General features: G+C 38.1%; 1 protein-coding gene across 1 annotated transcript in view; it reads left to right on the plus strand.

Annotated features, from left to right (window-relative positions):
* Positions 1 to 15,239, plus strand: part of LOC105193438 (discoidin domain-containing receptor 2) — a 206,924-nt gene that overhangs the window by 2,373 nt on the left and 189,312 nt on the right. The window lies entirely within an intron of this gene.

The following is a 15,239-nucleotide window of genomic DNA, read 5'->3' on the forward strand; positions in this document are numbered from 1 at the left end:
TATTAAAGTTATTTAGAGAAAAATGCAGTTTAATTACTATTGTTGGTGAAATGTTTGTTTTTTTACTAAGTAAAAGATTGAAATTAATTATTTTTTCATTGATAAGATTAAAAATTCAAGATTAGTCTGTTATATTTATTTGAGAAATAGAGTTGAATTAGAAATGTATTATTATGTATTATATATGACATTTTGAAATTATCGATTACTTTCTTTTTTTGGAAACTTTTTGTCGTATTTTTAAAAAAATTTTTATCCGTTTTATTTGATTAGTGGATTTATCTTTACTAATATATTCTACTATTAAAGAATTACGTAAATCAATAATGATTAAATTTTATAAAACACTGAGACACTGAAGTTCGCAGAAAAATGTTTTAGTATAAAAATGAAGGCAATTTGTGATCATTGAAATTGCGTGAAGAGAGTGAAAAGAATCATTACCGAAGCAGCTGTGAGCCTATCCTAATAAATTAATTTGTGAAGCAGATTCTCTTCACTATCAAGTTCATAAAACTACGCAGCTGGCCTGCGATCAATCGAAGCAAAGTGCTTCTTTGTTACGCAGAAATCTTTTTGCGTTTATCGCTTGTTATTCCTCTGTGTAATAACAAATATTATCTGTAATGTGCGATTTTATTCAGTAATGCAAATTTATTTTTTTGCGAATATTTTTAATTTGTTACTATTTTAGTTTTTTTCTTAAAATTGTGCGAAATTAATTAATTACTGTAATAGAAAAAAAATTGCTGTTATGCAATCATGTCATAGCGCAAAGATTTCAAAGATGAGACTCCTTAGAATATTAACGTAGGTTTGTCTCTCAATCTTCCCTGCAGAAGCTTGTTTCCTGCCAATTTATTTAAAAGCAGTGTGACTTTATAGACCCGGATCTATTACCAGGACAGCTAATAAATAACGAGTAGCTATTTTGAGATCGAATGAGTTTGCAGTGATGCTACTTTCTATCTTCCTCTTTGCGCGTTGTTTGCCTCTTTTCCTCTTCTTTCTTTACGGTTTTGCTACTTCCTCTCTTCATCTTCTACTTTCACGGTGCTTTCATTGATAAATGGGGAAGCAGAAGCTCCAGTTTCTCTCGAAGGAGAGACTCGCGATGGGCATAGCTCACTCTGTATCGGTCCGTGCCATCTTCGGAGTCTTTCTTCTTCCTCTTCGTGGTTGCCCGTTAACGAGGTACGAAAGCGAGGAGGCGGGTTCGAGTTGGAGAACAACATAACCATTCTGACGATCGCTCGAATTGGAAACCGCAAGTTCGTTAGTTTATATCGGCTACACTACGAAGTCCCAATTAAAATTGAGTTTAGACGGACGTTGAATAGCTATCATTATTTCGCAAAAACTAATGTTAAAGTGTTTAACTTTTACATCCAGAGAAAAATTATGTTTAAATTAATAAAATCGTTTCTTTAATTGGTTTTTTTAAGTTGACGTAAAAATATCTTTGAAAAAAATAAAAATTTATTTGATTTTAAGTAGTGACGTTGTTAATTTTTTTAAAAGTAAATAATTTGTACAATTTTGATTAATTTAAACAAATAATTTTTTAATACAAAGAAAGTACTGTTAAATGTAAGAAATAATTTAGTTGATTTTAAAAATATTTTATTCATTTAAAAAAAGATTTGCGTTGCACAACCAAACTATTTCTTTAATTCTAATAAAAGGAATAACTAAAAAAATTCTTTAAAACAAACTCTGTTTTTTAACCGTATAACACAAATTTCTTTGATTCAAACAAAAATTTTTTAACTCGAAGAAACTTTTCTCTGAATGTGTAGCGCGGTATATGTTTAATACATTTTGACATAATTAATTTTTTTGATTGCAAATCTCGTTTAAAAATTAATTAGTATAATTTGTATAATTTAAAAATTATTTCACTATAAATCTAAAATCACTAGATCGGCACTGGAAGCACTAAAAAATATTTATAATTAATCTCGATCAAATCGATGCAATTTTTGGGAGGGAGTCATTCATGTCCGTTAAAGAAAAGAGCAATCGTTCGAAGATCGATTGAAGATTATTAAGAAAGAAGGAGAACGATGGGCTTTCGATTGTGCAAACAGAAATTCGTTGAAGCTGGTCTTTCGAGGACGTGCACATGGCTAACGAGCCGTCGAAGCGAGAATTTAGTTTAATGGTCGAACGAGCCGAGTTCGCTCGCTTATCTGTTCGCGCGACGACGGTCCTTCTTGCAGGACCGTCCTTGTTACTTTGGCTGCCATGCAATTGACACGTTCGAATCTCCGACGCGGCGCGTCCGATGGAGAACACGAGAAGTAGTTTAGCCGTTCGTGTGTTCCTTTTGCTTTTGCCGGAATCGTGGAAAGTGTTTGTGCTGCGATGACTCAGCCGCGTCTCGCGATTCGCAGCGCTGGCGGAAATCCGCGCGGTGTCTTTATTGCTTTCAAAGCGTTTCACCGGAGGGAATAACTCGCGTGCTGAGCGAGACTCAGCTGTGAAATCTATTTGCGTATTTTCCTGCTGTTTCCCTTATTCGTATGCGCTTTGTGCAATTTTATATATCTGTGGCGATGCTGCACCGCGTAGCAAATGCTTTGTAGATTTTTGTTAAGTTTGATTATTCCTATAGCTGCCGTCGTTGATGCTTTTAAAAAGATAACAAAATAAATGCGAAATACATGCAATCTACTTTGAACTTTAAAATGTGAATAAGTCTTTTGCGAATACGAATTTATAATTAAAGTACCGGTAAAAAAAATACTAAACGAATTTACAATAATGCTAAAGACAATTGCATTTACATACACTGAGAGGAAAAATGGTTGCAGATGATTACTATAATTAAATGTTATTTTTGGATCTGACTGAATATATTTAACCATGTAAATTATAACTATTAGTTATTATTACGATGTAGTAAATAATAAGTAAAAGTTAAACAAATATAGTTATATTCTCTGTAATTATGATGTCATTTATATAGAGATGTTTATTTAAATTTTTACCATCCACGTCTTAATATTTTGTCATGTTAATATTTGAAAGTATCATAATTTATAGTAAAATATTTTCATGGTTGATAGCAATATAAACACAAGATTATTTTTATTAACATTACACAGCAGTAATAATTATAGAAATAAAGCTCCTAACCGTAATTATTTTACCATTGCAATTATAGTCAGAAATGCCAAGCACTTTTCTGTCAGTGTATACTCTCAGACTCGTTCAATTTTCGTGTAAAAAAATTGTAGTCATATAGAAAGCTCAACATTTTCACGCGTTCAAGACCGTGGCGTGTTTCGAACGCCAGAAGCGACAGCTGTAAAAAAATGGCAAGAAAAAAGAATTGCTGAACGCATCAGCACGTTACATGATTCTCTGACATGCGCGTGGTCAGCTTCATATCGTCCACTGCTATCGGGTGTACGTTCACCTCTGCGCGCGTCGCGTGAAGTATCGCCCCATCGGCGGGCACGAATTTTCTTGGCTCATTGTTGGTCGCTCGACGCTTTAATCCCGCGGGTCGCCGAGCCCTCGGGGAAGCAAATACACCGTCGATAAGAGACTCGAGATAAGATGGACGGGGTGGGGCATGTGCGAACGCGACGAGGTACCTCACACGCGAGTTTATGTGCACGCATACCGGCAGAACTGCATGTGTGCAGGTTTACATACAAGATCTGATGTTTTGCCCACGGATAGCCGCGAGAAATCGTCCCTCCGCATCAGCAAGGACGAACCCTTCCTTCCGCACGTGCTTTCATGCATTCCTCGTGTTCGATCCGCCAGTAGACATGCTACTTTTTGTGTTGTAAATCATTGAATCGTGATGTAATACTTAGTAAATTATTAACGCTTATTTAACCGATTTATTACGTTACTGCTTAACATTAGGAAGTATATTTCTTGATCTGCTTTTTTAAAAGAATAGTAACCGCTCTTATTGTCATTGTCACGGTGAATACTACCCCTTCAGAATTGCAATTTTGAAAAATTTCCTGTTAGCGATTAAAGAAAAAAAGTTGAAATCCTCGAGGAATTCGTACTTTGATTATTCATTTACGGTTAAATGTAATCGACATAGGACGACGTCTATACAATGTGTCACGAAGAGCCACGTCGTGTTCTGGCGTATGTTGATGACAGTGCAGATTGTGCCTGCTCCGCCCATGTTTTGCATATACTCGCCCGGACTTACGTGTATGCGGTACATATGTACAAGCCCATCCTTCGACGCGCATCGACATCGTTGCGTAAATAATCCAAACTGGCAAACCGAGTCACGATCACGTTTGCGCGATCGTATACCTGATGGAAGAGTGTGTGATAAAGAGAGAGGGAGAGAGAGAGAGAGAGAGAGAGAGAGAGAGAGAAAGGGGCCGAGGAAAAAATTCCGCTGTTCTCATCTCCACCCATTCTTTGATCCCGTCCGTCTATCGACTATGACGCAACTTTTATTACGTGGCTTATATCGTTTTGTGAATTATGCGGCCGGTATTCGATGCAGAATACCGAACCAGGTAGAGCCGGCGAGAGAGGGTTACAAAGAGTGCGTTGTTCGCGGGACAAGCGATATTAATAACGTTGAAGCTCATTCCGCCCGTTGGTTTGCGGGATGAAAGAAAATAAAATGACGCGTTATCGATCGTTATTGGCATTCCGCCCATCACAGCTATGAAATTTTATAATCTATATTTTTTTCACCATTTTCATTAAATTTATTTTAAAAATTAGTAGTTTCTTCTCTCTTTTCCCTTTCGGCGTGTCTTACACAAATAAATTTGTCAGTTATTAAATGGACAGAATAGAAAGTTGAATTTTTATGAAAACCATATATATCGGTAATACAATTAAAATATATATTTACGCCGTATCAAAAATTTACGTAGATATTTTACAATTTGTTAATTACGTTTTTATAAATAAAACAATTTGTTTATACTAACATTGTTAATACTAACAATTCGTACTGTTAAGGATGAATTTGTGATGGCTGGCGCCACCGTTCGGTTGATGCTTCAAGTTGCAAGCTGCATAATCGATCGCATCCAAATGTGCATCATGGGACTTCGTTAGGGTTAATTTCTCACAAATTTAGACAACCGATTCAAATTACAAAATTTCCAATGTATTTCACGGTTCATTGAGAACGGTTCATGGAAAGTTTTAAGTTTCCCCTCTTAGAGAGGAGGCATTTATTTCTGGAATGCCTACGGCCGGTGTACCGTTTTTGTCTCTCGAAAGTAACGATGTCTCAGGTTTGCTTTCCGACACGTAATTTTGGCACGATCCGTACAACGCTAAAGCACGCATTTCGTAAGGCGAAGACAACCGAAGGAGATGACAGGGTATTTCTGTGCTCCCCCAGAGGGGAAACACAACGAGCGTGATCCTCTTTCTCGTAGCCATTGCACGCGGGCCTTCACGATGTGACGAACGAGGGCGAATTTCCCACATCGACTCTCACGATGAGTTGCCCGTGGGATCGTCTTCACGTCGCTTAAGAACTTTCGCGAAAAAGGGGAGTCGGAGAGATAGAGAAAATAACGCCTTGTGTATCTCCTAATTTCGTTCCTTCACTGATGTACAAAACGTTGTCAAAGACAAATGGAGCTTTACTACTACGCGTTATTAAATAAGACGGCAAGGAAATTGATTTGGTCCATGTAGATTTATTAGGTTTTCCCGTTCAATTGGATAGTAGAATCTCGGATGAATTTATACTCAAACTTTTGGCACATATTTGTATGATACTAAGCTTCCGCCGTTCCCAACATTACGATACAGCCATCCGTTTATAAATTTTTCCTGGCATATAGATTTCGTATGTGAGCACAGTTGTTTACCCCGCGCGATTTCGAGCAGCGATCCAAGTCAAGATAAGTTTGCACGGCACGGGATTCGCGATACGACGGGGATGGATTTCGAGTTCAAGTTGGAATCAACCGGCTTTTCGCCGGGATTTCGCCGCAACGTGAGCACGAAAGCCGTGCAGACGGTATCCGCCTGTTTTACAAACGACAAGACAAGAACGGCTCGCGCGCGTGCGCGCCTATCTCGTTACACTCTCAGTGAATACATAAATATAAATTACTTAATTTCGTAACTCGGTTTAAGTTCGCGCCTACCGGAGAAGAGACGTGATCTTGAATTCATTGTCTCATCAGGGCGCACCTCGTGACGATGTACCAAGTACATAACTGTGTATACGCGCGCGTACACAGAACGGCGACGCCTCGTATAATCTCATTGTCCTAAACTATCTCTTTCGCTCTCGTTGCTCTATCGACGATTTGCCAGCCCCTCGACTATGCACGCCCTCGAGACGATTCTTATATTCGGCATCGCCGCGATTTGGTTTGCTAATAGCGTTTCACCTCAGGGAATTGTCACGCACGGATTTAAAAAGCTTTCTAAGCTAAATACACATTCGATTTGCCTTATCTTCATAAATTTTTTCTCGATTAAATTTTTTCAATTTTTTTACTAATTAAATACCGAAAGGGAGAGTAGTGGATGTACTGAGAGACTAAAAAGTATGTCTTATAGCTATTTTCTCATCGATGACTATAAATAAGTACCGGCAACTACATCTCAGCAGCGTTGCAGGTATAAGATTACAGGAACACATCGTTCAAAAGCACCGTACGCCGACGATACGTCACGTGTCATGTGTAGCAACAGATGAACAGCAGATTTTGAATATCATGTTGCAAGAGAGGGTTGGACTGCCGTGTGTAAAAATTATAACGTATGTTTGACGCGTCGCTTTTAAGCTCTCGGGTTATTCTCTGAAAATACACTGTTTTTTTGTACGCAAGAATAAAAAAAAAGAAGCTGCCGTCTGTGCTAAGAATTGTTTCTGCGACATCACGAAATAAAAATAGTGAGAATTCTTCAATTATTAATTGATTTAGTAAATATTCCGGTTGGATACGTGTAACGTTTTTATAGAAACGTCATTTTATATTAGACATAATTAAAGACCCAATGTAGCTCTCTGCGGCTATTTGCGTGTGACAATTTATAACGTTGAATTTATAGCCGAGAGTTCGATGTATAAAGATAGTGCACACCGGTACACTAATTGACTGTCGTGATTTATACTTTCCCGCAAATTGCCACATGTGCATATTTGGCTGGTCGCCGTGTGATTATAACAACGCGTTTAAAAATATCGAAAGGAAACGTTTCTAGGTAACATGAACCGCGCAATAAATATTCACGTGCTGCATGATCGAAACATCAGATACATTTAAAACGCAGCTGCATTTATGCATTTTGTTGCACCGCCCATTGATAATGACGTTTTCTCCAACGTGTTTCTATCGATAAGAGATACCGTTCGCGTTAAGATTATACCTCGATTCTATCGAACGTACGCGTTTCTTCTCGCCCAAATGTTCCCTCCCTAACGCGTTTTACATATATCAATTAATTCATTGACGCGACTCGTTAAGCCGACGGGTTGCATTCCATTCGAACGTCCGGCAGTGTTAAATCAAGATTTCTCCTGAGATAAGCGTTCCATCGCGCCCGGGCTCCGATTCATTTGGCATACTTTAGGGACCCTTCTCCTGTCCCTGTTCTCGCGTCTCTTCCTCTCCTTCCACCGACGTTCTCGGCCAGTTAATATGTTAATTGTTTTGATGATTTAACGCGAGCGTATTGACACGCCATAAAGCGTATTTTAAAAGTGCTAACGATCTCTTTACTCGGTATACTCGTCGAACATGTATCATCGACAGCGCGATATTCTCATTTAAAGGTGCGTCAAGACGCGAAAAGATGTAATCGATGGGAATGGATCATTCATAGAGCGCATAAAGATGAGACTTGGTGAGATGTTCAGCGATGGCGGCACGCTCCGTAGGAAAAATCTATCGTCCCGCGGCGCGATGTGCTCGTTCGAGTGAACCTATTTGGAACACGATCATAAAAGGAGACTGCGCTCTCCATATCGGAGACTGAGTTCTCCATATTATTTGATCAGACTCGACGTTACCTAAATTGTTCCAGCTCGTTCATGGAAAATTGGAAAAGCGTCTACCTCCGAGGAGAATGAGCGGGCTAGAACGCGACCATGTAAAAGGGACTCGCGTGCGCTGCGAAGGAAGTTGCGAGGATATCGATCGATCTGCGAAACTTATACGAAGTGACGGAGAGTACTAAAGTTCTATGTACTTTGGGCTGAACTCTAGATCGCATGTAACTCATACATATATCCATATTCCCCATTTTCCCATTTGATTCTCACGTCGCTTAAAATATGAATAATTTCGTCCAAATTATCTTTTATATCCCCTCTTATTTTCAAGTCTAGACGGAGCTCGTTCGTGCAAATGCTTTTTATTGCCAAGAAATTCTAGAATAGATTCGTATTAAATATATATATTTACCTATAAATACAATTTTATTCAAAATCGCCATCGACAGCTGTTTCGTAGATTCCGTCGATCCAAACAGGTTGCCCCCGTCCAATCCAAGAATAACGTATATACTTGTTCAAACAGACGAAGGATACGTAGATGGTGATAGACGTAGATGCGAGAGTAGTACCTTAAAATTTTAAATATAGATTTCCGAGGAATGGTACCGCGGAGATGGAGAAACGGCACACATGCACTAGGAGCTAAACGTTGTTCGGGGGCTCGTTGGAGGGTCGGATCAAGGCATTTATCCTCCATTCTGCATCCCGGCCGATCCCGCCGCACCTCTCTGTCCGACATACGCGTACGAAAATTTCTCTCTTTATCCCACCCTACCCGAACACCGCGGGGAATTCGAGGCGTTTCCATTGTACCGTCACAATGGCCACAGCCTTCGCAGCTGTCGGCGGAAACAAATTTCTAATGTCGTATTAAACAAACCATTACAATGCTCGAATCTATGGCGGAACATTTGACACAGACACGCGCGCGCACATATACACGCCGCCGGACGGCTATATTGGCTTCTGCCGTCGATTGATGCGAATGGCCGAACAATAGAGGCTTCGCGGACAATATTGCGTCGTATGCGCGCGACATACACCATCACCTCGCGAACGGCACGAGTCTCTTGACGTATTAGCACCGGATTTGTCGGATTACAGGAGAGATTTATGAAAGGCAGTTTCGATTTCTACTACGCGTCCATTCAGTGGGTCACGTATCAATGTCGTATGGCGCTAGTATAGTATGCGTTATACGGTTATGCACTTTTATTAATTTCTCTCTAAAACGTGACTGAAAATGATATTCGGGTCTGCAGAATCTTTGCGGTGTCACTGATAATCTTTTCCGTCTAGCTCGTGACACGTTAATGCGATTTAAAATAAATCAAATATTATTAGTATTGCATTTTTTCTATCGATAACTTTATAATTTTTATAAAATATTAAAAACATGAATATACGATAAAATTTAGAACATTATTTTACAACATTAATCTCACATAGTGATACTGTTTCTTTTCGGACTTGTGTTAACTAAATCTTTCGCGTTTCTTTTGACTTTTTATTTTCTTTTACTATTATATATGCCATTGAATGTTTGAAATTTATTTTTAAATATAATTTTCGCCGATTTCTCATTGAATTATTCATTAATACTTTTATTTTATTACATTTGATTTGCAAATATTCCATTAATTTTATCAGACAAATAATTCTTCGACTTGAACGTCTTGCTTTCGAAAAAGAAGTGCAACGCGAAGTACCTCTTGGGAAGTCACGATTACATTTGCGATTTCCGCGATGAAGGAATCGCCGATATGATTGAGGCGACGCAATAATCCATCGCGAATTACGTGCTCTGGCGGTGCCTCGACGACGGTAATCCACGAAGGTCGACATGATTGGCAGCATCAGTCCACGGGATGAAGCGCCGTAAGATTAGCAATGGAAGGGTGGTGGAGTAATTTGTATTCAAGTTAGGTGTTGTCCCGCCACCTGGCAGCCCGTGCGCCCCTCTTTCCGACTCGCATCCACCTTTTCTTCCTCTCTTCCTTTCGTTCTGACATTCTCACCTCCCTCGTCGTGCCTCTCATCTTGTCTCCGCGTCGACGTCCTGTCCGTCCCGCTAGGTTGACGTATGTCCCCATCGATCACATCGTTCGCAGCCCTCTTTGGCTCGCGTTTCCACGTCCACTATGCACTACGCTCGCGCCATTGAAATTCCAGCCGGGTATAATAAGGTTTTATTGCTCTCGCGGCCCGGTCTGAAAACAAAAGGTGAAGGGAACGAAGGTTCCCTGGGATGTTGGAAACAGGAGAGAGGAAGACGTCGTGAAACTTTCGTCTAGCTTGAGAGTGGCTAGACTCGGCCGTAAAGCTAGAACAATGTCGATGATGGCGAATGCCTTGACTGCACTAAAAATCCATTCTCTAAATCGCGACTGATGGATTCATTTCGTGACAATTAAATTCGTTGTCGAAGGAAAGAAATGAGAGCGAGAGATAAATTTCGAGAATATAATCGTTAATCTGTTGAACATTTCTCAAAAAGAAAGACGCAACTGAATGAACTGAGAATTACATACGCACGCAAAGTGCATGCGTTTAAAAATATTTATTGCAACACAGATTTAGCTACAAATAATTTTGCTAACATACTCGCCGTTCAGAAATGTCCGATCAAATCACTACACTTAAATTTTAGCGTTAAGCAAGCTATACGTCAGATAAAATCTTTATCAGACACGGATATGCGGACTTGTTAGCGAAAAACAAATACGATCTGGGTAGGCACTAACATGAGCCGTATATCTGCTGGGCCTCCGTCAACACTCATGGGATTATCCATCCCATCTCATTTCCGCAACATCCCTGTCAGCCACCATCTGCTCGTGCCTTTGACGATTTATTCTTATTACTTTATTCGTGAAAAAACGTTAGAAAACTAAACCACAAACTTCGTCGTTGAATTTTGTACAAGAACACGAGGGCGAAAACAAGACGAGACGAATAAATTTGCATGACACAAACGTGGAATATAGAATAACCGAATATCTTTTATAATAATGAAAATCATACAAATACTTAATTTAATTGCACTATTAAAAAAAGTCTACATTTTCTTTATGTCGAATAATATTTTTAATGTGTAACATTTTAAAATAATAAATTAATATTCATTTTTGTATAACATTTAATTAAACAATAAATTTTTAATATAGCTGTTATTTGCAATAAATATTGTAAGCAACATTTGGATGAATTATTTGCTTTACACTTCAATTTAGTTAAATTTGGATGTGAGAACAGATATTTTATATTTTGATTAAGTTGTCTCGAATAACACATATGGGATCCTTGTTCCCACAAGTGTTGACGGAATGTTTTTATAAGTAAAGAGGGTCAAAACGATGGAACATCGTTTCTTTACATCTTACCGAAATAAAAAGGTTACACGGAAATAGGCTAGAATAAACATTTCCGTGCATATATTTTATTTTCTAGAATTCATATGATTGATATCATTTGCTATAAAAGACATTATATATTAATCGTTTTCAAAAATGATTTATTTGAAACAAGACATGTTGAAAATATTTAATACGTGTCTTATCTTTCAGTGAAAAGATGAAAAACAAAAAAAGAAAATTGTCCTTTATTTTTTATAACGCAGCGACAAATTGATTATTTTTTACATTCCTGAAATCACAAGCTATTTTTCACTGCACTTTCTTCGATAAGAATTTAATTGCCACCGAAATTAATTCATTAGCCACGATGTAGGAACGTATTTTTGCACACTTTATGGTAAAAAGGACAATATGCTTTTGTACCATGAAACAAAATAAAGGATTAGTAATTTTTTTTATAAATGGAGCGTATATATACAGAGGCAATAAAATTGTAACGACGCAGGGACCTTAGGAAAGAAACGTGTAACATCTTTTTCCTTTATATCTCAGTTACGACGTGTAAGTAAGAAGTGCACGTACTTGGACGAAGGAATCCTTTGATCATCTTCGCATCTGGTGTAAAAGATTTAGAGCCGCGCGAGTTCGCTCTTTCGGCCACATATCGGCGTCTGTGGGGCTCGCTTTGCCGCGCTCTCTTAGCGAGTCTCTCGCCGCTACGGCCGTTTGGGAATACAACCATTATCCTCTCGACATACAGATGAAAGCGAAACCTGACCGCGGAATGGATTTATCTGGCAAACGTGCCACAAAAGGGACGAAAGTTTTCCGCTAATGCTACCGCAGACGTCGCGTCGCGCGATCACGCCGCGCCGGATTTTTTTTTCAATTTTAATTGTCCTAAAACCAGTTTGTCTGTTTTACTGCACACTGTATATTCACAAATATATATTCATATTCAAGCCAAGTACACGTTACAAGAAGATTGTTCATTGAAGCTATAATTTTATTACAATTATAGATGTGATAATTTTATAAATGAAAGTCATGGTTTTTATATTGACGGGATAATCTTTTTTGTTGGGTAACCAATTTATAATTGAATATCCAATTCGTTGAAGTATTGAATTTCAGTATCGTTTATACGCGTCGTAATGCTTTACTAGCTATTACTATGTTACTTGACGTTTCTGGTAGTTACATTTACCGGCGTGAGAACGCTTTATATACGAAGCGTAAAATCCTCTTTGTGAACCGGGACCACTCGATGTTAGTTTCGTTCGCACTACACAATGTTACAATCGATACCTTGTTATTACTGTATACAAGATATACCTATTGGTCCATAGGTTTTTTTTTCTTCTTGTCGTAAAAGGAAATTTTATCGTCTCCACGGTGATTTAAGTCACTTCCATTTGGGATATTACAGCATCGTATTGATGGGCATATAACATAAATATTTTTTTCTCATTTTCTGTGAGATGCTGTCAATAACAATACGTTGGTACTGTAATATTCCGTTATTGCTTTTCGCTTTTCTACTGTTGTCGAAAATAATTATATGATTGTTACGGGTTATAGGTAGATGATACACTTGCTTATTTTCATGAAATATTTTTATAACTGAAAAATACAGAAGATGTCCATTTGCCGATATTCTCCGGTAGTATCATGAATACATAAATTCGACAATTTTACGTCATATTTTGTTACGTGTACGTATTACGTCGCCGGGGTGCATTCTTTCGTGTTTGTATGGCAACAATGCATGCGCGTATAAACTGTGGTAACCGCGTTGTAACCTTGCCAATTTAGACGTAAATCGCATTCTCGGCACCGCAAAACTTTCGCGAGACGATATTGTTCTGACACTACGCAAACACACAACGAAAGCGGAGCGCAATTCCGGGACGGGTGTAGCCGGAGCTATGAATTATGCAACCCCTATTGGTTGCTGGCACCCCTCGGTGGCCCAGCAGAATCCTCACGCTCCTCGCTCTATTTGTCTTTCTCTAGAATTTCTCCGTGCTATTGCATCTCTCTAGTTCCATCCACCGATGCGCTAAGTATATCTGCTGCATCGACTAACTTCTTCCGCTTGGCAACATGCATTACGTCACTCTTTATGAATATCTCAGAAACGGTCATTCCGGATTATTACGTTTATTTTATTTTAATAATATCTCTTAGAAATTTGGTTAAAAAATTTAACTTGTCAAAACTAATATTTTCTTCCACGAAGATTGCATAATCAACAGTCAAAAATCCAAGTGTGTAACTTTTACACACTTAATGTGTAAAAACTGCATACTTGGATTTAGAGTGAAGATATTTAATTAGGTAATTCACTACATAATTGAGCTCATTACTCATTTACTTCACGATATATTTAGGCATTTGTTAAAGGCATGGTCGCGTATAAAAGCTGAAAAGAAAAGCTTAACTTTTGCTATGCGTCGTTTCGCCCGCGTCATTAAAACCTTTGAAATCAGTCGGCTGAGTGCCGGTGAAGAGAAATGTCAGGAGAAAAACGCAAATCGCCACAGCCGCATTTGAAACGCTTAAATAGAATGTGTCGTAAAAAGAACGGGATACTTTGATGGAGGCTATACATTTTATCTCGGAGAAGGAAGGTGCGAGCTTCCCTTTCACCCCTCTTTCCGTTTCACCCGCCAACGCTAAAGAGTCGCGTCTGCTATCTTCCTTCCGCAATACCATTGCTAACGGGGCATCATTATCAGTAACATCGGCCTAATGATTTTCAAGCGGACCACCCGCTTCGCTGACTGTAAAATCTTTTTAGCGCAAGAAGCCCAAGTTATTGCATTATTTTTATTTAAAGTTATAAATAGAATTAAACGAAAAGAGCACATTTCTTTATTAATATTACATAGATTATAGATCGTTGACAATATAGAAGTTGTAATCAATATTTGTTAATCTCATGGTTATTCAATTAGTATTGCTGTTATTTTTTTAAATTTTGTACATGATAAGTTGGAAATTATATTATAGAGCAAATATAAATTAATTATTATTTCTTTATTCTCTTCTCTTAATTTTTAAATTATTATATTTTTGATTTGTCATAAAAGAAACTTTTAAGGACACTAATATTGTAATGAGGCACATCACATTTAAGAAAGATAGTGATTGAAAATTTACATGAACATTCTGTTAGGAATAAATCTGGATGACAGTATCCAGACTGCAAAGCTTGAAGCTTGAGTTTGTTTTGAGGGTGAAGTTAACGCCGTAATGATTAATGAGTTGCCCTTTATGACGATATTGCTCTGGAGAACATCAATCTAAGCCTGTAAAAGCCATTCAGAATATGTTGAATATCTAATTCGAAAATCACGCGTACCATAGTATTGCAAATTCCTACGGAACACTGTAGATCAAGTAGAAAAATGAGACATGGGTGAAAAAGCAAAGGGTTTTATTTGATAAATTCATTTATAACTTCAACATAAATTTAACAGACATTACAAAATCTTTGATTACTTATTAAAAACTCTTTGAAAAAATTTGTAGAAAAATAATTATTTCCTTCTTTCGATAATTAGTAATCTCATTAGTTTACTTTGGTCAATAAGAATGTAATTTTGCCTCGAACATTACCAAAAGATAATATATCGACGGATCCCATTTCACCGCGACAAATCGCTCCTCAGCCCAGCTAGATGATTTATATCGTTATTATTTCGTGGCAAACATTAATAGTCGAGCAAACACGGTGGAAACATGTCAGGCACACGCGAAAGAGCAAAATTCCATGCGAGCGGGCAGGCGGGGTGGAAACCGTGCACTTTTATTCGTCCGCTTCTTTTCTGTGCTACCGATCGTTAATCATTCACTATGGCATAAGAGAAAGAGAGAGAATGAGTGGGAAGAAAATG

This window comes from Solenopsis invicta, chromosome 9, assembly GCF_016802725.1.
Source record: "Solenopsis invicta isolate M01_SB chromosome 9, UNIL_Sinv_3.0, whole genome shotgun sequence".
Lineage (NCBI taxonomy): Eukaryota > Metazoa > Arthropoda > Insecta > Hymenoptera > Formicidae > Solenopsis > Solenopsis invicta.